Here is a 25,238-nt window from a genome sequence, read left to right as displayed (position 1 = left end):
CCATGAGAATATTAAATCAACGGCCTAAGAGTGCCAAAATTTACACTGGCGAACAAGGAGCGGCTCAGCCACTGGTAGCTGAGGACAACTTAATATTCACTGAGCACGGTTTAAACGGACTGGAGTCAGTCGGGTAAATAGAGGGTGCAACCTAAGGGCATTGACCTCGATTATTGTGTGATCTGATTATCTTTGTTAACTATTGAATATGACATGTTGAATAGCTGAGTAATAATTTGTGGTTCTTGGTTATGTCTATGAGTTATGTGATTATTATGGTTTACTAAATGTGTGAATACGCTTTAAGAGTTATATGATTACTATCAATGTTTGTGTGTGAGGTTATGTTTTCTTGCTGGACCTTGGCTCATGGGTACTACGTGGTGCAGGTAAAGGCAAGGGTAAGCATGATCAGCCCTGATTCGGAAAGCTCTGAAAGTGGAATGTACATGACTAGCTGCTCGGGCGCCACGGTTGAGGGATGGACAGGACAGGAGGACCGTAAATGTCTTTTTTTCCCTTAGAGTGGTTAGTGGTTGCTTGAACCTTGAAATTTTGTAAACACTTTCAAACGTTCTTTCTTTTGGGATCCCTTGTACAAAACGTTTAAATATATGAAATGTGTCTTTTATGACCAAAACCTTTTTCACCCTAGTTCATTAATGTTTTAGTGACACGTTTTCAACTAAAAAACTTGATTAGCAAGTCCTGCACCTTTATAAATACACGGTGTAATGGTCTTGGCTACCCAAGGCGTTACAACTTGGTATTAGAGCATCCTAGGTTTAAGGGTTCTTGAAGGCCGGATGGACATGTGCATTCGCTGCTAGAGACAAGCTCGATTCAGGGTTTGGTAAAGGTGTATATGTGTTTGTATGCTTATGTACTTGGAAAGAAATATGATTGTTGTTATCTATTGATTTATAGGAAGCGTGAGATACTGATAGGGCTTGGCCCTTCACTGTTGTGTGGTAACATTGAGGCATGATTATTAGCATTGTTGTGCATGTAAATGAATAACTGAATGATTAATTGCATATCGTATATTTATGGGTGAATGTATGGATGGATGTCTATATCTTAACTGTTGAGTTGTGATGTTGGGGCATGCTTATTAGCAATGCTAGTGCATGCGGATTAATGCCTATATCTTAATTGCTTGTGATTGATTATGTTCCGTTGGTGGATTCTAGAAAAGCTTTTACCCTGTCATCATGGTCTGATTTCCGAGTCGTTGATTGCAGATTAACTTGGATAGCTATGCATCCAAGGAAATCTACGCGACTAGCTGGCACTAGGTCTATGACCGGAGGTGTTGACCAGGGCCAGATTCCTCTGCCAGTCCCTGAGAACTGACAGCAAATTATGGCAGAGATGCAAGCTCGGCTTCAGAGTCAAGATGAACAAATTCATCTTCTACGACTGCAGGCTCCATCAGGGAGTGCTGCACCTATTGTGTCGCCTGTAGTGGCACCAGTTATTCAACAGTAGAAGTGGGGAATAGGTGGGAGCCATTGTATGAGCGATTCCGGAAGTAGCAACCCCCACCTTTTAAGGGAGGACCTGATCCACTGAAGGCCGAACAGTGGATGACTATGATCACTACTATCCTAGAATTCATGAGGATAGAAGGTTATGACAAAGTGGCCTATGCCACATATATGCTGAGAGAGGATGCCCGCATCTGGTGGGAAGTGGCACCACAGATAAGGGACGTCACTATTTTGAGTTGGGATGGATTCAAGGATCTGTTCAGTCAGAACTACTACAATGTTGCCATCAGAGCAGCAAAGGTTAATGAGTTTGTGGGGTTGGTATAGGGCAACATGACAGTGACTGAGTATGCCCTAAAGTTTGATAAACTTGCAAAATTTGCACCAGATCTTGTGCCTACAGCTGTTGCTAGGCAGGAAAAATTTATTAGAGGGCTTAATGCTATGATTACCCAGGATGTGAGCATTTCAACAGTACCTGGGGGAACGACCTATGCCTAGGTTGTTGAGAAAGCTCTTACCACTGAGGAAGTGGAGAGCAAGATTTGGAAAGAAAGTACAGCGAGGCGTGAGAGTCGCAAAGTAGTGCCTCCTTATTCTGGGTCTGGTAGGGGCAGACCCAGTGATTGTAAGAGAAAGACCCCTGACACTTTGACCGCTGCTGGTCCAGATAGGAAGGGTCGGGGTGTTCAGGGTGGCCATCAGGGAGGTGGTGACGCATGGAGGAGTTATCCGAAGTGCCCAAGGTGCAGAAGACGCCATCAGGGCGAGTGTCGGGCCAAGGCCTGCTATGTGTGCAGAGTAGTGGGGCACCTCAAGAAGGATTTCCCAACAGTGATGAAAGGGGAAGCAGGAAAAGTGGACAGCTTGACTCCAGCTCGAGTGTTCACCTGACATAGGCAGAGGCCGAGGCTAGTCCCTCGGTGGTGATAGGTCAGCTTTCTAGCGCTGGCTCTCCTTTTATTGTATTGATTGACTCTGGTGCTACACATTCATTTGTTTCTAGTAAGGTGATTGATCTATTGTGTAGACCCAGTGAGTGTCGTACTGAGGGGTTTGGGACCCTATTGCCTACTGGGGAACTGGTAGTTTCTAGGAGGTGGATTAGATCACTGCCAAGGATGGTTGATAGTAGGGAGCTTTCAGTACATTTAATTGAGTTAGACATGGAGGATTTTGATATGATTCTAGGGATGGATTGGCTGGTTAGATATGGGGCTCCTATTGATTGCAGGAAGAAGATGGTAACTTTTGAGCTTGAGGGCGAGGAATTTTTTTTTTTCGTGGGTGTGGCATTGAGAGCCATAGACTTGTTACAGGGAGGATGTATAGGTTTTCTGGCTAGTGTGGTGGACACTGCCAGGGTTTTGCCACTGGGGCCAGGAGATACCAGATTGGTGTGTGAGTTCTTGTTAGGAAAGCTTATACAAGATCTTTATTTATTTTCATGTATATCTAATATTAAACAAATTAATACGAGATAGCCTAAAACATGTTTCTAAAATCGAATTCAAAGATAAACAATTAATAGAATACTTACAGTATACGCAGTGGTATTAAAGAGTCCTTCCTTCAGTTTCTCTAACTCTTGTATCCTCTCTGTCGTAGAGTATTATTAAGAAACTGAACCAATCTTCTATTTTCTTCACAACCTTCTAATGCATCCTTAGAATCACCTAGACTAGTGTGGGAAATTCTCAACACATGAGATAGATACAGAGAATAAGAAGATAAAATAATCAAAGAGGCTTAGAAAAGAACTTGTGTTTAAAGAGAATCTAAAACTATCAGAAAACCAGTGATTAAACTTATTTGTCGTATTTCTTGACTTCTCTCTAAGCACTCCTTTTATAGACTCAATTAGGCCATTTAATTTAATTAAAAAATAAATAAAATAATAGCCATTTTAAAGCCCTAGGTCGAAATTATCATGGGCTATAGGCCCGTGAAATTTCTCATTTGATTATAAGCCCATTGGACTTAAAATCAAGGCCTGTATTATATTCTATTGATTTAATTAATTAAATAATTATTTAAATCATTTATAAAATTAATTATTTATAATTTGAACCTTGATTTAAACTTATTTATTAATTTAGATACCAATTTATCTTAATTAATAAATCGACCATAATTTCTCTTATCTTCTCAAAATTACACAACTCTATGAAACTATCCAAAATTCACTTGGTCAACTTTGCTAATTCTAATTGATAATTAAACCAATTAATTGAGACTATCTAGATGATTTTATCCAAGGTACAATGGGGACCATGGGCCTATGAAATCAAGCTCCAATAAGTAATCATAAATCTAACAAATAAATTTACTAACTTATTAATTCCTCGTGACTCCACTATAGACTCGGAATTGCACTCTTGAATTCATAGAACGCTCTATAACAAATATAGATACGCCATTAATTATCTATTGTTACAACCATAATTGTCACTCAATCCTCTATAGACGGTCTACAATGAGATAGGACTAAAATACTGCTTTACCCCTCATTGTATTTTATCCTTAAGACACTTAGTTCCTTGTAAATGATATTTCAGTAAACTAATTTAATTACTGAAATGAGATCTCTATCATTTAACACCTTGGACCAAACTAGAAGGAAACCATTGTTTCACTTCTTCATTAGAAGCTATAGATGTTCATATCTATGATTAACACTCCCACTCAATTATACTACCGAGTTCCCAAGATGTAAGTATGGGCTAGTCTGTAGGGTAAGTTGGTAACGAACAAGTCAAAGAACTCAAATAATACAATCAGTTAGAATACCAACCACTCAGAATTGAGATTGAATTGACCTATGGTCAACTATATGATATGACTAGAATAGATAATAATGGTATGTTTACTTATCTTATCAACTGTCAATATCGGTCCAGTCCGATGTAGCAAATACATCCGATCTTATCTACTTTGCTAATGTTCTGGAAAAAACATAACACTGTAATGTGTAAGTAGATCATATCGTAGATTGGAAAGTCAGTGTAAATCATGTGCACTAACTAACCTTAGGACTAACTTTTTTTGAACATATAATCATATTTATATTCCACTGTGATTGCGTCACTATAAATAAGATTAACTATATGCTCGGGATTTAATAGAAGTTTATATTAAACAAATAATCATGAAAATAAAACATGTGAGCAAAGTGATTGACAAAGTCAAAAAATGATTTCTATTCTTTTATTGATAATAAAATGAGATTGCAAAGAATTTGGGTTTTAATTAGGGCATAAAACCCCAACAGTTCTTGGATGTATTTCCTGAGGATCTACCAAGATTGCCGCCGCGCAGGGAGATTCAGTTTTTTATTGAGTTAGCACCGGGGACAGAACCAATATCGAGAGCACCATATAGGATGGCACCAACAGAGTTGAAGGAATTGAAGATACAGTTACAGGAACTTCTCGATTTGGGATTCATTAGGCCCAGTTACTCTCCATGGGGCACTCCAGTTTTGTTTGTGAAGAAGAAGGACGGGACCCTGAGGATGTGTATGGATTACAGAGAGTTGAAAAAATTGACCATCAAGAACAAGTACCCTCTACCAAGGATTGATGACTTGTTTGATCAGTTGCAGAGAAAGACGGTGTTCTCAAAGATTGATCTTCGATCTGGTTATCACCAGCTGAGGATCAAGGATGAGGACATACTGAAGACAGCCTTCCGAATGGGGTATGGGTACTATGAGACTTTGGTCATGTCTTTTGGTTTGACCAATGCCCTGGCAGATTTTATGGATTTAATGAATAGGGTGTTCAAAGATTTCCTAGATCAGTTCGTCATTGTATTCATCGAAGTCATCTTAGTGTACTCCAGTTCAGAGGCAGAGCACGAGCAACATCTTTGACAAGTCTTGTAGAGATTAAGGGAGCATCAATTATATGCCAGGTTTAAGAAATGTGAGTTTTGGTTACCAGAGGTGACTTTTCTTGGGCATATAGTTGGCGCGGAGGGGATTAAGGTGCATCTGTCCAAGATGGAGGCAGTGAGAGATTGGCCGAGGCCAAGGAATGCCTAGGAGGTTCAGAGTTTCCTCGGGTTAGAGGGTTACAATAGGCGGTTTGTGGAAGGGTTCTCAAAGATTGCTACACCGATGACAGAGTTGACACGGAAGAATCAAAAGTTCGTTTGGTCAGAAAAGTGTGAGAACAGTTTCCAAGAATTGAAGTGACGGCTTATTACTGCACCTGTGTTGAGTCTTCCTTCAGAGGAAGGAAAGTCTGTGGTATATTATGATGCATCAAAATTGGGCTTAGGTTGTGTGCTGATGCAGAATGAGAAAGTTATAGCTTATGCATCACGACAGCAGAATGAGAAAGTTGTGTGCCCATGATCTGGAACTGGCGGCAGTGGTATTCGCACTGAAGGTGTGGCGACATTATCTGTATGGGGAGAAGTGCGAGATATACACTTACCACAAGAGTTTGAAGTATTTCTTCACCCAGAAGGATCTGAACATGAGGCAGAGGTGTTGGCTGGAGTTGGTAAAGGATTATTGATCCAGGGTTAGAGGACTGCAGTTGGGATTTCGGTACTCAAGAAGCTTGGAACATAGGTAAGAGAACGGCACCCGATTGCGAATTTATGATGGGACTAAGGGTTCCCTGTTCTTGTATGCATTATGAAAGTTGGTATTATGCCATGAGAATATTAAATCAACAACCTAAGAGTGCTGAAATTTACACTGGCGCACAGGGCGCGACTCAGACTCTAGTAGCTGAGGACAACTTAATATTCACTGAGCTCGGTTTAAGCAGACCAGAGTCAGTGGGGTAAATGGAGGGTGCGACCTAAGGGCGTCGACCCTGATTATTGTGTGATCTGATTATCTTTGTTAACTGTTGAATATGACGTGCTGAATAGTTGAGTAATAATTTGTGGTTCCTGGTTATGTCTATGAGTTATGTGATTATTATGGTTTACTAAATGTGTGAATACGCTTTAAGAGTTATATGATTACTATCAATGTTTGTGCGTGAGCTTAGCTTATGTTTTCTTGCTAGGCCTTGGCTCACGGGTGCTACGTGGTGTAGGTAAAGGCAAGGGTAAGCTTGATCAGCCTTGATTCGGAGAGCTTTGAAAGCGAAATGTACATGACTAGCTGCTCGGCCACCACGGTTGAGGGATGGACAGGAACAGGAGTACTGTAAATGTCTGTTTTTCCCTTAGAATGGCTAGTGGTTGTTTGAACATTGAAATTTTGTAAACTGACTTTCAAACGTTGTTTCTTTTGGGATCCCTTGTACAAAACGTTTAAATATATGAAATGTGTCTTTTATGACCAAAATATTTTGCACCCTAGTTCATTAATGTTTTAGTGACACGTTTTCAACTAATATACTTGATTAGAAAGTCCTTAACCTTTATAAATACATGGTGTAACGGTCTTGGCTACCCAGGGCGTTACATGGATAATGTTTTCTTCTATTTCTAGCTTTGTTGGAAAATGCGGCCAGCGCTGTGTTAGTTTGAGAGGAGAATCAAGCCAGAAACCAGTGTACTACATAAGAAAAGCTCGCGTTCTGTCTTGTTTTGGCTTCATGGAAGCTCAGACCGCACTTTCAGTCCCACACCATCCACGTCTTAACTGATCAACCTTTAAGGCAAGTCTTACAATAGCTTGAAACATCAGGACGTCTTCTAAAGTGGGCCATCAAACTCATCCAGTTCGAGATATTATATATGCCACGCCCAACAATCAAGAGTGGAGCCCTCGCTGACTTCATGGTCGAGTGCACGGGTTTTCAGGACAAGACGATGAGAGAACCGGTGCAGGAGTTGTGGAAAATGTTCGTTGATTGATCCTCTAACAAGAACAAATTAAAAGTTGGGATAATTCAGATCTCACCTAAGGGGCATTGATTCCATACAGCTCTCAGGTTTGGATTTGAAGCATCCAACAACGAAGCCGAGTACGAAGCCCTATTGGTAGGAATAAGGGTGGCAAAAGAACTAAAAGAAAAGGTGATCCAATGTTATAGTGATTCCCATATCATGTTTAATCAAATATTGGAGGAGTATCAAGCTCGCGGTATCAAAATGGTGACTTACTTAGCTAAGGTTAAAGGCAAGTTGTCTGAACTCGAGTTAAGCTCCATTGAATAAGTTCTTCCCAAACAGAATTCCAATGCTGATGCTTTAGCTCGACTTGCCACCACCAAAGTGGCAAAAACCCTGAATGTAGTCCCTCTTGAGTTCTTGGAACAATCAAGCATAAGTGAAGAGCCACTTGAGGTCAGAATGATTGACATGAAACCAACCTAGATAACCCTTATAATAGAGTACGTCACAAATGATAAATTACCAGGCGATCAAAAGGACAGAAGAAAATTGCTATATCAAGTTTCACAGTATGTTATGGTTGAAGGGACTCTATATCGGCAAGGTCATTCGCTACCGCTGCTACAATGTGTTCTGCCCGAGGAAGCACAAACTATCTTGCAAGAGATACACGAAGGTTACTGCAAAGACCACGTTGGGGTGAAAAACATAGCTCTAAAGATATTGAGATAGGGCTACTTTTAGCCTACGCTGCAAAAGGACTCAGTCTCATATGTGCAGAAGTATGATAAGTGCCAACACTTTTCCACCATTGCCCAGGCAGCACCAATTGAGTTAACCATGATCCCAGCCCCTAGTCGTTTGCAGTAGGGGAATCAACTTGATTGGTTCTTTACCAACAGGAAAAGGAGGAGTTTGTTATGTTGTTGTCGCCATCGACTACTTCACGAAGTGGGTCGAGGTCGAGCCTCTGGCAACCATAACCTCAAAGAGAGTCCTAGATTTTGTCGTAAAGAATATCATATGTCGATTTGGGCTCCCAAAGAAGATCGTGTCTGACAACGGAACTCAGTTCGATAGTGATCTCTTCATAACTTTTGTGAAAAATACGATATAACCAAGAGTTTCTTGTCGGTAGCATATCTGCAAGCTAATGGGCAGGTTGAGGCTGTAAACAAAACCCTAAAGGTGAGCTTAAAGAAGCGGTCAGATGAAGCCAAGGGATTATGGCCCGAGCAGCTCCCATCAATACTCTGGGCCTATAGAACATAACATTGCACATCCACAGGACATACTCCCTTCTCTCTGACCTTTGGAAGTGTATGCTCTCGATTGGGCACTGGTGATGACCCATAGACAGAATACTTTGATCAAGATCAAAACCATGAGCTACTTCATGCATCCTTGGATCTGATCGAAGAAAAACGAGAAGAGTCACAATTGTAGCTTCCCAATGTCAACAGAGAATCACTCGTTACTTCAACTCAAAGGTAAGAGGATGAAGACTCAGACTCGTTGATTTAGTGCTTCGGAGAGTGTTTTGGCAAGTAAAGATTCCAATGACGGTGTGTTAGGACCAAACTGGGAAGGGTCGTATCAGATAGTGGAAATTCTACCAGAACAGACCTTTAAACTAGTTCGATTAAATGGAGAGATAGTCCCACAGACCTGTAATGCCTTGCACCTTAAAAAATACTATCAGTAATAGTTGGCATAGTTATTTTTTATTTAATGTTTTTTGGTACCGTTCCATGTAAGGCTTATTTATAAAAGTCACTTCGTCTAAATAACATTGGATTTTTTATGTAGAACCAATATTTTTGTCTTGTTCTTGTAAAGAATCACATGCTCATTTTATTAAAGCGGCCTATAATATGTATAAGTTCTGTTCGCTTGGGGGGCATAGAACTGAAGAGCTTTTAAAAGAGTTTAGAATATTTGGATAAAATTTGAAACTTAGAATTTGGAAAAATTGATTATTCAATGACTTTTTAAAGCTTGGATTTTCAAAGTAATTATGAATACGAACTAAGTTGAGAAATTTCTAAGACAAAACAAAACCTAGAAGACAACTAGGAAACCTTGGATAAAACCAGGTCTAGGGCTTGATTCTTAACAGGTACAATGCTATTAAGCGGATAACACTCCTGGACATAACTAGGTCTGAGGCCTGATTCCTAACAGGCGTAACGCTTTTAGGCGGGAAAATTCTTGGGTATAATTAGGAAATTAAATTAAAATTGTTTAGTCGAGCTATGAAAAACCTATCAAATTCTAAAGACAACCCTTACGATTTCAAGTGTGCAAGAATTCAAAATTCATAAGCATGAGAAAACAAAAGATTAAGGGGAGCAAAAATAGATCACAAAATAACAAACATGTACTAAAAAGTATATGATTATCTCGAGGAGAAAAAACCTCGATCTAAGCCCGAAGGCGATTGTTTCAGTTTGCAAGAACTAAATTATAGAAAAAAGAAAATAAACAGAATAAAAAGCATCACTGAGCTCTGTCACCTTGCTCATGTGATGACACCTCCTCGCCGTCCCCATTAGCAGCTCCAGTAGCATCCACGATCTAAGAAGGCTCTTGTGAGAATCGACTTTGAAACTGACAAGATAAGGTCCCCAGAGTTTCGGCACCATAAAGGATAAATCCCCTTCCTGTTTGTAAACCCAACACCTGTAGAGAATATCCTCCAGGGCATTTGTTAAGCCTGTGATCTCCTCCTTAGCTTTGGCCTCGACCTCAGATAGTTTATTCTTGACCACATCAACCTCTTCGAGCTTCTTATTGAGGTTGTCATCCTCAGCTTATAGTTGATCCCAACTGTGGCTCACCTCCACCACCTGGTCTTTAGCAATCCACTCATTTTCTTGGAAAGCAGTCAAGACGGCCTTGGCAGACCGCTCATTCTCTCGAGATGCGGTCAGGGCAGCCTTGAGCTCCTCTTTCCTAGCTTAGGATTGGGCGATGCCGTGAAGTTGAGCCAGGGAAAGCTGCAAAGGGAAAATACAGGTCAGGGTTAGTTTAAAAAGAAAAAAGAAACAGAAGTACTATAGATGGAATGAAGGTGGCTCACAGTGAGGTTTATTCCCATGGCGAACTCAAGAACATCTTTAGGAGAATGCTCCTCCATAGCCCTCATGTCCTTAACATTGGCTCTATATGCGTGGCCCACCATACGATTTCCCATCTCATAAACAGTCCCTTTGAATTTTTCTAGTATCCTGGCCAACTCGAGTGGTTTTACTGGGATCTGAACAGGGGGGAGTTCGCCTTGAATAACCTGAGGAACCGAAGCAGATGCATGTTGAGGAAGAGGATGAGGAACCTGAAGAATGGTAACTGTTTTTATCGAAGCTAGGGGCAGGGTTTGTTGTTGCTGACTTTGGGTGGAGCTGGTACCTTTATCTTTTACAGTAGATTCAGTGGAAGCTCTAGACTTGGAGGAAACTTTCATTGTTACTCTTGCCTTCTTGATCGCCGGTCCAGCTTCGACCCCGCTAGCTTTAAAGGTGCCTTTTAGTTCCATATCGTCACCTGCAAAGGAACGAGTAGAAGATTTAGATACAAGAAATGATTAGTCAAAATAATGCAAAGAAAAAAAAAACGTAGCAAGAACCCTACCCTCCGAGCTAGTGAAGGAAACTATTAAGATTGGCTTGGGGTAATGAACTGGATTGGGTAAAACCTCTAACTCCTAGACTACTGGGGGAGGGGGGGACTCTAGTATTATTACACCCTGGGTCCTATGGGCCTGCCTAAAACTGGGGGAAAATACGCCCTGATGTAGGGAAGGCCACGTTCTACGATTCGTACCATACTCCTAAAAAATGGTGGACCTAAAGTTTAGGGTGTTGTCTACCACTATGGTGCATCGGGGATAATTATGGTCATAACGAACCACCAAGTGATCCACACATTGTTGGAGGGTCACGTTCAGGTCTGGGTCAACAGGATGTCGACTCATGAGCTATCATGGGTTGAATCAGACTAGCCTAAAACTGGCAGCAGTCTGGTCTAATTCTCTATATGGGTTACCTTGGCCGGAAGTGCTGGCTGCTACCCCCGACTTAGTTTGGTCTGGGTTAGGATGTTGAGCATCTTCAGGAGATCTTCTCTTGTGCACCAACGGCGCCACCTCTTCCTCCTCCTCAATTTCTTCAACAGTGGGCAAAACTTCTTGAGGAAGAGGGGGCTCGGGGGGCGGACCTCGGGCTCTGATGGCCAACATTTGATCCTTTCACATCAGATTACTGCGAGACATGGTAGCATCATTCATTACCACTTGAAACTCTTTCTCCTTTGGAGGAATACAAGACAATGTCTTGTACTGACCTCCAAGGGTCTCAGATCGCTTTGTCCTCTTGTATATAGTTGTACGAAGAAGTAACTCAGTTAGGAGTGTTAAACTCAATAAAAAAGGTATTCACGTATGAAATACGAAAAGTTAGGAAACTTACAAGGACGATCGAAGTACCGGTGAGTTCAGTTCTTGGACCCATTTGACATAAATAATTGTTCTTTATATTCATTTGGGTGGTTGGGGAGGTCGATGATAGAGGTCGTGCTGGAAAATTGAGTAAGGTAGTAGAAGCCATCACCTCGCCCCTTCTACTAAGGGTTGGCCTTAAGGCAGAAGAAGTACATAATGTCGATCGGGGTGGGAACCTCCCACTTGTGCTTCAAAAATAAATACTTCAACCTCGCCAAAAGCCAATATGAGTTTGGGGGGAGCTAGAATGAAGCCAGTTCGACATAGTTTAAAAAGTCTATGAAGTACTGGTTCAGATGAAGGAAAGCACCTGCTTTCAGGTGCTCATCACTCCATGCCTCGAAGTCATCCTGAAGTGGGGCGCAACTCCGCTCTCCTTCTAGCGGAGGTCGTGCAACAAGGCCATGGGGTCCCATCTCAATCCCGTGGCTCAACAAAATCTTGTTCACCTTGTCTCGAGTTGTTATTCGAGACACGATGTGCTCGGCCTCAAAAAAGGCGTCAGGTTCTACTACAATCTCTCTGTCCACCACTGGACAAAGTGGGGAATAGGGGTTTCAGATGCGACCTTCTTTCCCTTATTTTTGCTCTGAGAAGAAGAGCCTGTAACATTTTTATTTTGTTGGGCCATGATCTAGCTCGCCTGACGACAAAGCGACCTAATTAGTAGTGACCTAAAACAAAGCCTAGCTATGACGATAAAGGTATGATTACCCAAGGGTTTGAATGAAGTTTATTTAATCCGAAATCTATGCGAGCTAAGCTATATCCTAGCACCAACACGTGTTTCCATGCGCGGTCCTAAGCCACGTGCTATAAACTCGGGAAATCCTCTAATACTTTGGGATTCGCGTGTCAAACCCAATACCTATTTTGAAGGTGGTTTAATGTAAAACCGCTCAAGGAATTGTAGCCCTTAAGCTACCCAGAAATTAACCTAAAACCCCTTAAAATTCCTACTCATAAATAAGCAACGTAGATGCTTAATCATATGTCATACTCTTTCAAAACCCAAAAATCTACCGATTTCTTACGCACATTGTTTCTAACCAAGCCTATTATTATGTTTTTGGCCTATCACCAATCTCTATTGAGCCCAAAAATATCCAAAGTAAGAGACTATACTGAAAAAAAAACAAGTTTTGAAGTAAAAGGAACCAATTGGAAATAAGAGTAAGAAATTTAAACAAGTATAGAAACACTTACAGTTCAGATGGTTGATCAAGGAAAACAGTGATAACTCTGATGAGAGCCGCCTGAGAACTTCTGAAGAATCGAAGAATGGCGAAGTGTTCTGAATGTTTTGAGAAGAAAAGGGAAAAAAATTTAATGCGAAGGTGGTGAAGTTCAGGCCTGACTTTACTATTTATACGTAAGCTTCAGGAATTATTCTGGGCCATCTGATCGGGCCAGCTCGGGATCCAAAGGCCAAGATTAAATGACCCTTGTGGCAGCAAAAGGTTGACAATATAGTTCTCACAATCCTCGAAACCCAAACAGACGCCAATTATAAATGGCCGCGTGTTTAACATTCGAGTAGTGGGTGGGCCCGATTTCACACAACAAAAGCCTAAAAGCCTCTACTGTGCGTGTTAGAAAATGACATCATGCACGAGCAGGAGCTTTGGGGGCAAATGTTGTACCCCAAAATAAGCGTGGATTCAATCATTCTGCTAGAGAGTATAGCTGGAAGATAAACACATGGAAAAAGCAGGCGAGCAGAACATCTAGATAACTTCGATGTAAGTAGCTCAAGTTAAGACTTGATAGTGTGCCATGCAGATAGTCTCCAGATCGCCTCTCAGGACAATAACCTAGTTAGAGATATGTAATGGTTAGGTCTCCTGTTGCATACTTTGAACTTGATCCAAACTAAAGTCTGTTCACTCTTGCTTCTCCAGCTCGAGGAAACCTGGTCGGGACGCACAGTGAAGGATCCCGAAAGACTTGGAGGTTCCTTATACGCTCATTAATTCCCAAGCTATATTACATATTTATCGCTTGAGATAACGGGAGTAATTTCCATAGGAAATTGTATCCCTATGTAAATGGGAATTATCTTGATTGATTGTGTTACCATATTTATGCACGCGATTACCCAAACCTGTCCAAGAATATTCACTATAAATATCAGGGACAATGGACAGGAAAAGGGACTGCTTTTTTATGATACAGAAACTCTGCAGAAATTGTAAGAGATCAATAACACTGCCTCGTGGACTATGTGTGTTTTTTACCACTAAACCACGTAAAAGTGTGAGTGTAAGAAATTGTTCATCTAGTTAATTATGGTTTAGAAAAAGAGCACTAATATCTTTGTTATCGGATTTCTTAATCCATTGTTGGCGAAAAAAAGCATCAGCAATTATGAATTTGATTATTATGTATATATTTAATTAGTTTATTTTGTGTTCTTAGGATTTACAAGATATTTGGGTAAAAAATAATGAATTTGGGATGTTTTACAAGCAATGGTTAAGGTCGGAAATACAACTCTAAAACTTCACACTTGATTTTGATAATATTCTACTATTATTGTGGAAATATTTCTTGAAATATATATTTTAGATATTTTTCATAGCTTTCCATATCCTTTTTAGTTGTCTAATTCCAAGTTATATCAAGGAATTTATGGTTAAAATATTGTCAGTGGCTGCAACTGAAGAAACACGAAAAAATGAAGAAAAATGCATGCGTGCTAAAAATGGTCACTGGCCCCTGCCAGTGTAACACCCTACTACCCTAGAGCCATTACCATGTAATTTTAAAATGTGCAATTAACTCGCTAATTGAGGATTTATACCAAAAAGTGTGATTAAATTAAAATAAAGATTCATTTAATAAAATTTCCATAAAACGGTTTAAACATTCATTAAAATTATAGAAAAGTTACATGGGATCCCAAAATATTGCTTAAGACATATTTACAACTCAAAAGTCTTTCTACAGTCGACCTTGGCGACAAAATCGGTCATTTACATAGTGTTCGTCAAAACTACCCCAGCTGTGGCGGCTAGGTAGGCCAAACATGTACGCACCGCTCCATGCCCTCCAACTCATGCTTGGTCAGCCTTACCCTTGCCCTTACCTGCACCATAGAGCACCCATGAGCCAAGGCTCAATAAGAAAACTCAATAGCATCACATACAACAACTTATTTCAACAAGTGCATGATTAAACAAACATAACAGACAATTCACAATAGCGACCTAAGCCGATCAGGGTGCATTACCAGGCACCAAGTTCACGGTCCTAACCGAGCGAGTGAAGACAACACCCTAGATGACCATGCCATGGCGGCCTGCATTCAGCATGCTTATCACCACAAACATATATATGACATAACAATTACAGACATTCATACATAACCCTAAGCACAGATAATCGGGCCATGCCCTACTCTACGGGCACAAACATTTTCTTACCTTGAGTCTCGAGCTGAATGTACAAGGCGATCCCGAGCATGATCCCTAATCCTAAGCCTTAGCAGTAAAACCTAGCCCTAGGTAATAATAATAAATAAACATCAAACCCCAAACCAATTAAAAGCTTAGAAATAATATACTAGCCTTCGGGACCTTAAATTCTACTAAACCAGGTAGTAGGATCCTTCCTGAGCCCCTAAGTATGAGTTCCTGCCACCCAAAACCTACATTGGCCAATAACCTTTATTTGTGTCGCGACACCCGTCAATTAGAGTCATGGCGCCCAACAATTAGAGTCGCAACCCTCAACAAGTGAGAGAGCCCAGCCTTCATTTTCTCTGGACACGCGTCGCGGCGTGCCCTGCCTAGCGTTGCAGTGCTAAGGCGAATAAGCAAATCCCCTTAGGCCTCTGATGTAATGACCCAACTACTCTAGACTTTGGACCATTAATGACTACTATACATAGACACTAATTTTAATAAAACTTACAAGTGAGATAATCATAACTTCATTAAAAACTTGTAAAACAAATGTTAAACTACATAAAATTGAAAGTAGGATATGGGTTCCCATTGTTTTTAAAAGAAACATAACATAATTTTAAATAAAATGGAGTACATAATAAAGTGCTAAAAAATACATATAAAAATTTAAAGAGACTTCATCCTCGAATCGAACGCTCGGTCCTTCGATTCCATTCCGCCTCAATACACATCCCCAAGCTTCCAAGAACCTTTCCCGCCACCAAAGTTATTTTCCTGCACATATAAACATAAAGGAGTGAGCCTAATGCCCAGCAAGGAAAATCTAACACATAAATCATATACATAAAATTCATATCAACATATACTAAAACATATCATAACATATGTCACATATACTATAATGGCCATTATTACTTGGGGTCTCGTAAACTAAACAAGTCATATGCCCATAAATTTATTGGGGCTTGTAAGTTATACAGGTCATATGCCCAAGTCTACAAACATACATAATATAACATATACATAACACTTAAATCATAAGATAACACATAACATAACATATAAAATCCTATCCTATTTTCCTTACCAAAAGTATTGGGATATGAGAACAGATTTGGGACTTTGGAACACTCCTAAAAACCATCAATGAAAGGGTGAGTATACTGAAGAGAAAGGAATGAAAAGAATGGATGAATTATACCATCAAGAATATACTTACCAAAAACCTTATGTTCAAGATCTTAGATTTCCTATCAAAAAATAAAGAATAAAGTTAGGGTGCTGAGTAGAAAACTATAAGAACTTAAGGAAAACAAAACCAAAATAAACTAGATTTTGGAATACCTTGAATGCTTCTATGAACGATCTAAACCTTGAACCGAAATGTGCTATAAACCTTACTTCCCAAGTGTTTGGTAAGCTTATAATGATTAAGCTTATAATCCCCAACCCAAGTGTTTACACTCTCAAAAATAACCTAGCAGCTTACAGCCTCTGAACTTAGCTTGATGAATGAATAAATGGCTGGGTACTAGGTCCTATTTATAGAGTTCAAGAATGAAAAGATCTTAATTTAACTTGAATAAAATAATGGCTTTTTAAGTGAAAAATATTTCAATTATCATTCAGCAGAGGCTGAAGACTCGGTCAGAAAGATGCTGGACTTATCAAGAGGTTAAAGATTAAGATGAGAATGTTTTCAAAAACATTCAAAAATATACCAAAGGAGCCGATATATCTCCCCTTGTAGGCGATATATCGCCTGGGCCAGCATGCCCGAGGTTTGTCGAGGTGATCGTGTGAAGTTACGTGTTTTTCGTATCCCCGTACTGCGATATATCGCCCCCTATAGCTGCGATATATCGACATACGCTGAATATTTAAACACGAAATTGCACAATTTCAGCTTAATTTGAATTGAGTAAATAGCCTTGACTAAGTCCTCTAACGTTTTCAAAGCTGCTGACAGACCCTAGGATATTCAAATATTACTCTTAATAAACTTATTCCTCAAAAATACTTAATTATCATTAAGCATACACATGACAAGTGTTACTTTCTTATTGGGTCTATCTAAACCTTATAATATAATAAATATCACCATCAATATTAGTCATATTAATCAAACCTTAGGTTAAAATTAATATTCTTAAACTATAGGTTAAACTTAGAAAATCTACAAGTGTTACTATGAGTGTCCAATTAAATCCCAGTTTGAACCAAAATTCATAGTCATAAAAATACTACTACTATTACTATTATTACTACTATCTAACTAGCTAAGTAAAGTTCTTGGACTCTACATCTGAGTTCATGCGAGCCACGACGCTCAAGAACAGCGCCGCGGAGAGACCCCGCGAACCTATATTTTCCAACATTTTCATATTTCTAAACTCCCCAAAGATCGTCCCAAACATGATCTAAGGCCAGAATTAAGCTCCCACACCTCAATGTTACACTCAGAGCAGTACAATCATGTAAAAATCTATCCAAAACCCCCTAGGAACCAAGAATTCAGCAAGACTTTTAAAACTTAAAAACATAGGAAAACTCAAAACTAAAACTTTAGATTACCTTGGTCGAATTAATCCTAGATGCTCCCTTTAAGTCTAGAAGCTCCCAACTTCAATTGAGCTTCAATCCCAGCAATCCTTGCCTTAATTTCAGAAAATTCAGTGCCTTTCCCTTATAAACTTCCAAAACCTCAACAATGGGAGTGAGAGAGGGGGAAACGTGAGAGGGAGAGAGAGCTAAGGGATTCCCTTGGTTCTGGTTGTTTCTCAAGTTACCTAAGTCTATCCTAAGCTTAGAGAATGACCTAAATGCCCCTAGACTTATCCTTAGCCTCTTAATGCCTTAGAGGGCAAACCCATCATTTACAATATTCCCGCTAATCCTCAAGTGATCCTATAAATTCCTAATTAATCCATATGTACCCAAATAACCGCTAAATTACTACTCGCCACTCAGTAAATCCTGAATACACGCTAAGTTCCCTACCACTTCTCTGGGCATGGCCTCTAACCAAGAAATCCACCCTCCAATCACTGACCCTCGGGGCATGGCCTCATTTGAAGAAGTACACATCCTTGCCACATGCCCTACTCTGATTGACACGTGTCCTTTTGTGAAAAAACGAAAAACCTTTGCACCCCAAGTCTCTACTCGTCCTCGAACAGTGGAGACTCAAAACTGGGAAAAATTGAATAGTCCTCGGATGGAAACGTTTGGACTTCTGCTAACTCCACTACAATATTTTCTACCACGTGTTGAGCCCAAATTTCTGGGCCCATCAATCTATGCAATTAATGAAAGGTCATGTCTGTGGCCCGAAAAGTATTTTCCGTACCCTAGGTGTCCTTTTAGCCTATACTCAAGATTTCTCTTTTCTAATGCCATTGATCACAATCCACACCTTTTTTATCTTTAACCCTTTGATCACTCTTGAGTATCTATGTCTTAGGTAATCCGACAGTTGGGGTGAACTTACTTCACCCCCAAGCACAAGACATATAAAAGGTCGAGAACCAACTCTCCAATGTTACTTTAGCCTATTTTAAATTTCCTGTGCTTTCAACTCTTCAGCCTCTCTCATCCTCCCAAACCATTCTCCGGCCTTACATCCTTTCTAACTCTCTTGTCACTTTGGACGATTGGCGTGAAGCTTCTTACTTCTAGGAAAACGACAAGCAATTCTTCAGGGTTCGCACACGATTCAGCACCATCCAACACTTCATTTCGAGTAAGTGCCTCTGAACTGTGACTCTATTTTTGTGTTTGTTTTATGACTTAAGATGCATGTTTAGGAGTTGTTATTTAGCTTTTTAGAGGTTTCTTTGACCTTATCTGTCATCGAAAATGGTCTAAACGACCTATTTAGACGTTCTAGGGCATATTTTGATATTATGGACCTTCGACCGTGTACATCATCTCCGATGGTGTTCATCTTTCCCAGTGGTATCTCTGGCGCTAGGTGGCTGGCTTTGAGGACACCCCAAAGTCTAGTTTTTCTTTTTCTTTCGTTTTCCCCGAGTAGTTGTCTTAGGGGTTCTCGTATTGGCCTAACTTTCTTTGGGTCAAGGTGCTAACTGCTTGGTGTTTGTTTTAGATGTCTGAGGAGCCTCATCAACTCCATTAACAAGGTTTCTACGCATTCGACAATGAAATCCTTCAAATGGACCAAGAAGCAGGACAACACCATGAGAGGGGGAAACAAGTGGCTGGTAGCAGCCAAGCTCTCGCAGTACATGAGAGCTTGGAACCAGTGGTGATGAGACCTCTCAGAGCTAGTCTCTCAAAGGAAGAAGCCAATATGAGACCGACACCTTCAGACTCTCCTTACCCTGCCATAGGGTTCGAAGTAGTATACCTCCCGAGCAAGCTATGACATAAAGGTGCCTTGAAGAGGATCCTCAAAAACTACGGGGTAGACGATGGCGAAATACTGGTGTGTCTAGCTTGGGAGGACGAGAGGGTCCATGAGAGCATTCATGGGTAGCCCTGCCGCTGCACCAGTACTATGTTGACTTTCTTAAGTTTGTTGGCATAGCTCATTTCCAACTATCCCTGAACGAATATCAGGTACTAGTAAGACTGTACCTTTTGTACAAGAGGCAGAACTGGCCTACTCTGTCCCAGCTGAAATATTGTACATCTACTGTTTCTGCCAATGCGGAAAGAATGGGGGAGAAGGGGGCATACTACACCCTGATGAAGCACACAGTCCTAGGGAGAGGCTACAAATCCCCGTGCGGCAACGAGAATCACGCTCGGGCCTACAAGGACCAGTTCTTTTGGGTAAATGACTTCCCAATGAGGACCAACCCTACATTACTCCTGGACTTTGCTACAGTTGGTAAGTACTTCAGTCCTTGCGCAAGTTAGTACGATAATGTTTATTTAACAACTCATCCTTGTCTGTGTCATCTTAATCAGGTCCATTTTGCTGCATTGCCTTTGTCGACTCTTTCGACGAAAGACTTCGAGCGATAGAGTACATTCGCAAAAAGGAGCTAGAGCTCGACCTGAGACAATACAGACTGCTGCAGGCGAGGCAGAGTATAAAATTTGTGGTGTTAAAAAAATTCTGAGATTTGAAGCAATCTCGGAATATGGCAAGGCTACACATGGTTACATGGCAGCCAAGGCACAACATCAATACGTACAATGCCTTCGCGAGGAGCATGCGGAGAGCGTCCTCACCATTAAGGCAGCTGCGAAGCGAAGGAAGATGAGGAGCTTGAGGCAGAGCTCAAGGTGGGGATCGAATCGTCTTCCATGCCTCAAGGTAAATCTCTGATTATACTTTACTACTCTAGGTGTGTAGGGGATGGAACTAGTCCCAAACATTCATCCTTTTCTCCTTCCCTTCTCGAATGTGGCCAGGTCTTAGGGTTTCGCTGGTCCGTGGAGGAGTACCAAGATTACTAGGATCTCATCGACGTGTTCCTTCAGAACCAGAGGAGGAAGAGGCACCCTCAAGGCTTCGTGCCTCTTGAAGAGACGACGGCCATGCATGCCTCTTGGTTATGTCAGTACGAGACCAACCTAACGCAGGAGATGGGTCGACTCGTACGCAAATTCTCTAACTCTATCCTTTATTCCGAGGAGCCTGATCATGGTGGGGCTCCCGAGGAGTTTTATTTTCCTTTCTACACACATTTTATTCTATTGTCATTTTTCTTTCTTTTATCGAGACTAACGAAGGTGTTTCCTTTGTGCAGAAAGTATAAGCCTTTCTGATTTGGTGCATTTGAAACATCAAAGGGTGTTGGGGCCTTCTGAGATTGACACCCCGGCAGCTCCAACAGCAGTGCCCACACCTATGTCAATTGCCCCAACCACCCTCTTTCGTTGCTCCAATGGCCCCTGCCCCCGAGCACAACAGTTGTCGGTGAGGTCATTGACCTCAACACCTTCTCTCCCTGAGATAAGGGATTCTCTGGGAAGGGCAAAGGAATCCCCTCCAACTCCCCTAAAGCCAAGGTGCCCCGGTTGGTCATCTTCCCGGAGCACTATGGGGATGACTCAGAGCTGCAGAGGGAGGTCATCGAGTATTACAACGCTTGTATAGGGGAGGGCAACGAGAATGATCGACTCCTGACCGAATACCTACGCGAGGACTGGCCAAAGGAACCTGTCGTTCCTCCTCGCCACGAAGAGCTGGAACCTCTCCTTGCGGGGAGAATAGGAGATAAGGCCTTGCCGCTCGATACGGAGCTTATGTAGGGACTAGCAGCATCCTTATGCGAGATACCCGCTAGTAGCTTCGCCCGTTGTTGTAGCAACAATGAAGTGGCATTGGTGGCTACTAGCCATAACTCTTCCACGAGGGTAAGTCTCTTGATTTCTGTCCAAGTTCAGTGTATATTTTTTGTCTTTTTGGTTGACTTGATATTCTTATTTTATAGACTGCGGCCCTCAATCAACGACTCAAGGACCTAGAGCTGACACGGTCTCTCAAGCTGAAGAAAACTCAGGAGGAGTTGGTCCGAGTCCAGGTGAACTACTTCAACTCCATGAGACCGTAGTCCCCCTGGAGGAACATTCGCAGCACCAGAAAGAAATGGAGGACACCAGGTCCTGTGTCCGCGAGGTGGAGGACCAACTAGTCACCGAGAGGTCAAATTTGTCTACCTTGGAGGAAACATCCTCCAAGTTACTGGAAGATGTTGCAGGCCACACGCAGACCGTTGAGGAGGAGCTGGCCCAAGTCCGCAAGGAGCTCCGATTGAGCCAAGTGGAGTGTCTAGCCCATGTCGATGAGCTGGAGAAAACAAATAGAGAATTGTCCAAAGACCTCGATGTGATGGTCGTGGACATGCTCTTCATTGTGTGGCAGAGAACAGAGACATGGATCTCTCTTTCACAGAGGATCTAGAAATGAGGTGTAATGCCTTGGATAACCAAGACCGTTACACTGTGTGTTTTAAAATAATGCAAGACTTGCTAATCAAGTCATTTGAAAAGTAATGTGATCCTAAGGTCAATTACCAGGTTAGGTTTAAAAGATTTTGAACATAAACGGTTAATTTTCATTAAAATAGACATTTGGTACATGGGATCCCAAAAACAGGGTTTAAGAGACAATTTTGAAAAATTATATACAACCAATGGCCACTCTAATGGGAAATATACAAATTTTAGGCTCTTTCCCTGTACTTTCCCTCTGCTGTGGCGGACGAGCAGCTAACAATGTACACCTCACCCCCAAAGCTTTCCAACTCATGGTTGGTCCAGCTTACTCTCGCCTTTACCTACACCACGCAGCACCTGTGAGCCAAGGCCCAACAAGAAAACCATAACAGCAAATACATAATCAGTAATTACAACCAATCAATCAAAAGGCACTTATCCAAAAATTCAACAAGTCATAGGTGTCAAACTAATAACAGCAAACATGTTCATTTAGCAATAAATCTCAATCAATATGCAAATGCTCAAGGTCGGCGCCCTTAGGTCGAGCCCTCTGTTTACTTCACTAACTCTGGCTCGCTTAGGCCGAGTCCAGTGTTTATCTAGCTGACCCCAGCTCACAGTGGTTGAGTCGCATCCTATGCGCAAGACATCAACCCCAGCTCCCTTAGGCCAATCATTTCATGTTCGCATAACAATATTACAGTTATACAACACATATACTAAGATACAGGGAATCTCAGTCCCAACACAACCACTCAAGGGTGCAGTTTTCTTACCTCGAATCCCGAGCCTTGGCGATAAACCTAGTCATAGTGCCCAATGGGTAATTATCAATTTCTAATCCAAATAAATACTTAGGAGATAGAAACTGCCTCCGGGACCTCGATTTTTACTAATCCGGGTAGTAGAAATTGTCTCGAGCGCCTAGGTTCGAACCCCCGAGCCTCACCAATTCTAGAAACCATCTTAAGGCAAAAACCTCTAGGCGGGCTGCGACTTGACCCTAAGGGTCGTGGCGCACCCCCATGTCAAAAACCAAATCCTCAAGCTTCAGGGGGAGGTGGGTCGCGACTTTCCCCCTAGGGTCGCAGCGCGCCTTCCGGTCAGAGAGCCACCTAGGGCCCTCTGGGCATGCGGGCTATGGTGTCGCAGAGGTGGGTCGCGGCACACCCCTACGAACCCAGACTTTCTAGGTTTTCTTCCCAATATTTCCAGCAAAAAACCTCAATAACTTCTAACTAAACTAACCTCGCAACCAATACTAAACTCAGCTACGAAGTTAGGGCTTTTATTCACCCAATTAAAACACAAAACCACAGTAATAATACTAAAGGTAACACTCCAATTCAGTAGAAACTCATCACCAAATACCTAGCTCAATTCCACCCAAATGATTCGAATTTCCCTAACATAACAAAGACAGAACCTTACCTCAATGGTTGTTGAATCCTTTCAAGCTTCCAGCCTCAACTTCAGACCTCAAGTTTCAAGTCCCAGCCAGACCCCCTCATTTCAAAAGCTTCAATTCTTCCAAATTCCTTCCAAAATTTCAGCCTCAAGCCTAAATTCTTCTGTCCTTTTTCCTTCGCTTCAAAGTGTAAAGAGAGGGAGAGTGAGAGAAAGAGTACGTGAGAGAGAGGGGAAGGGAGAGTGAGCTGAGAGCCTTCCAAAGTCTTCTAGTTACTCCTTATGATTTACTGAGTTTATCTCCTGTTTAAACAAAAGACTTCTTTGCCCCTCTAAGCCTATTGGTTCACTAAGGGTACTAAGGGGTAAAATGGTCATTCCGCTGCCGGTTCCCGCTAATTCCTCAAGTGTTCCTCCCATTTACCAATTAATCTCATCATGTCCAATTAATTAACACAAACTTATTCAATATCTAATCATCCCCCAGATATTCTCTAAATTCCCAAAATACCCCCAGGCTTCCCCAAGCCGGGTACTAAAAACCCTGATGTGACTATTTCGCTAATCCGCTCACTAGGACCTTCTCGAGCCATATGCTGCAAAGATATCCATACAATAATTTGGTCTCAACAATTTATCACATATAATCACATTTATGCCCTCAACAGGCCAAAATTACAAATATGCCCTTATAAGCTATAAAGGGCCCACATGCATATCTAATACTCGTAAACATGCATATCACATATTCATATAATCATATTAATCATGCATGCCACATAATCATGCATTTAACCATTTAATCACACACACACATATCAATTTTGCCCTCCTAGCACGCTAATCAAGGCCCTAAACCCTATTAGCAATTTTGGGTCGTTACATGAGGACTAAGTTTGAGGCACTTCTTGAGGCGGACACTGCACCCGAAGCTCAGGAGAGAGAGGCTTCAGTGACAGGTCGCGACCCCGAAGCTAACCCGGTGATCAAGTTGGTGGTAAAGGTTCCCCCAGGCAAAGGGCCCCAGTAACTTGGCCTCGTTTATAATTTTTTTTCTTTTTAAACTAAGTAGGCCTGTGTGTTGTAGCTTATTGGGGTATAGACAAACAGCGCTAGAGCCTACAAGCACATATGTAACTATTTAATGAAATGACAGCCTACACCACTTTTAAACTCCTTTGGTTCTTTCAGTTCTCCATATCATTAAATTAACGAGAACATGAACCCTAAGTCATGTTTTACTTGGTTTGGTTCTATAAATTCAACGTGACATAGCTGCTACGAGAATAAGCACTCAAATTGTTTTAAATGCTTGATTCTATAATTCAACATAACACCACGAGAACAAGAACTCAAACCATTTCAAACACTTGACTTGCTTCTATAGATTCAACGTAACATGACTGCCACGAGAGCAAGAACTCAAACCGTTTCAAGCATTTTATTTGGTTCTGTAAATTCAACGTAACATGACTTCCACGAGAATAAGAACTCAAATTGTTTTAAGAATTTGACGTCAGCGTTTAGTGTCTCTTGTAGGCTCGTAGTCTTGGAAGTAATTTTAACGCGAAGTTTAGCATTAATCTAACACAGTTCAGCATCCCCAAGCTCCTACGACTTGAAGTGGAGCCAGCATGTCGTCCTCCTGTGCCTCTGTAGTCCAAAGACTCAAGCTTTTAGGAGTTCTTGCACATCAATCGCTTG

Source organism: Humulus lupulus, chromosome 5 (assembly GCF_963169125.1).
Source record: "Humulus lupulus chromosome 5, drHumLupu1.1, whole genome shotgun sequence".
NCBI classification, from domain to species: domain Eukaryota; kingdom Viridiplantae; phylum Streptophyta; class Magnoliopsida; order Rosales; family Cannabaceae; genus Humulus; species Humulus lupulus.
This window is presented reverse-complemented; position numbering follows the sequence as displayed.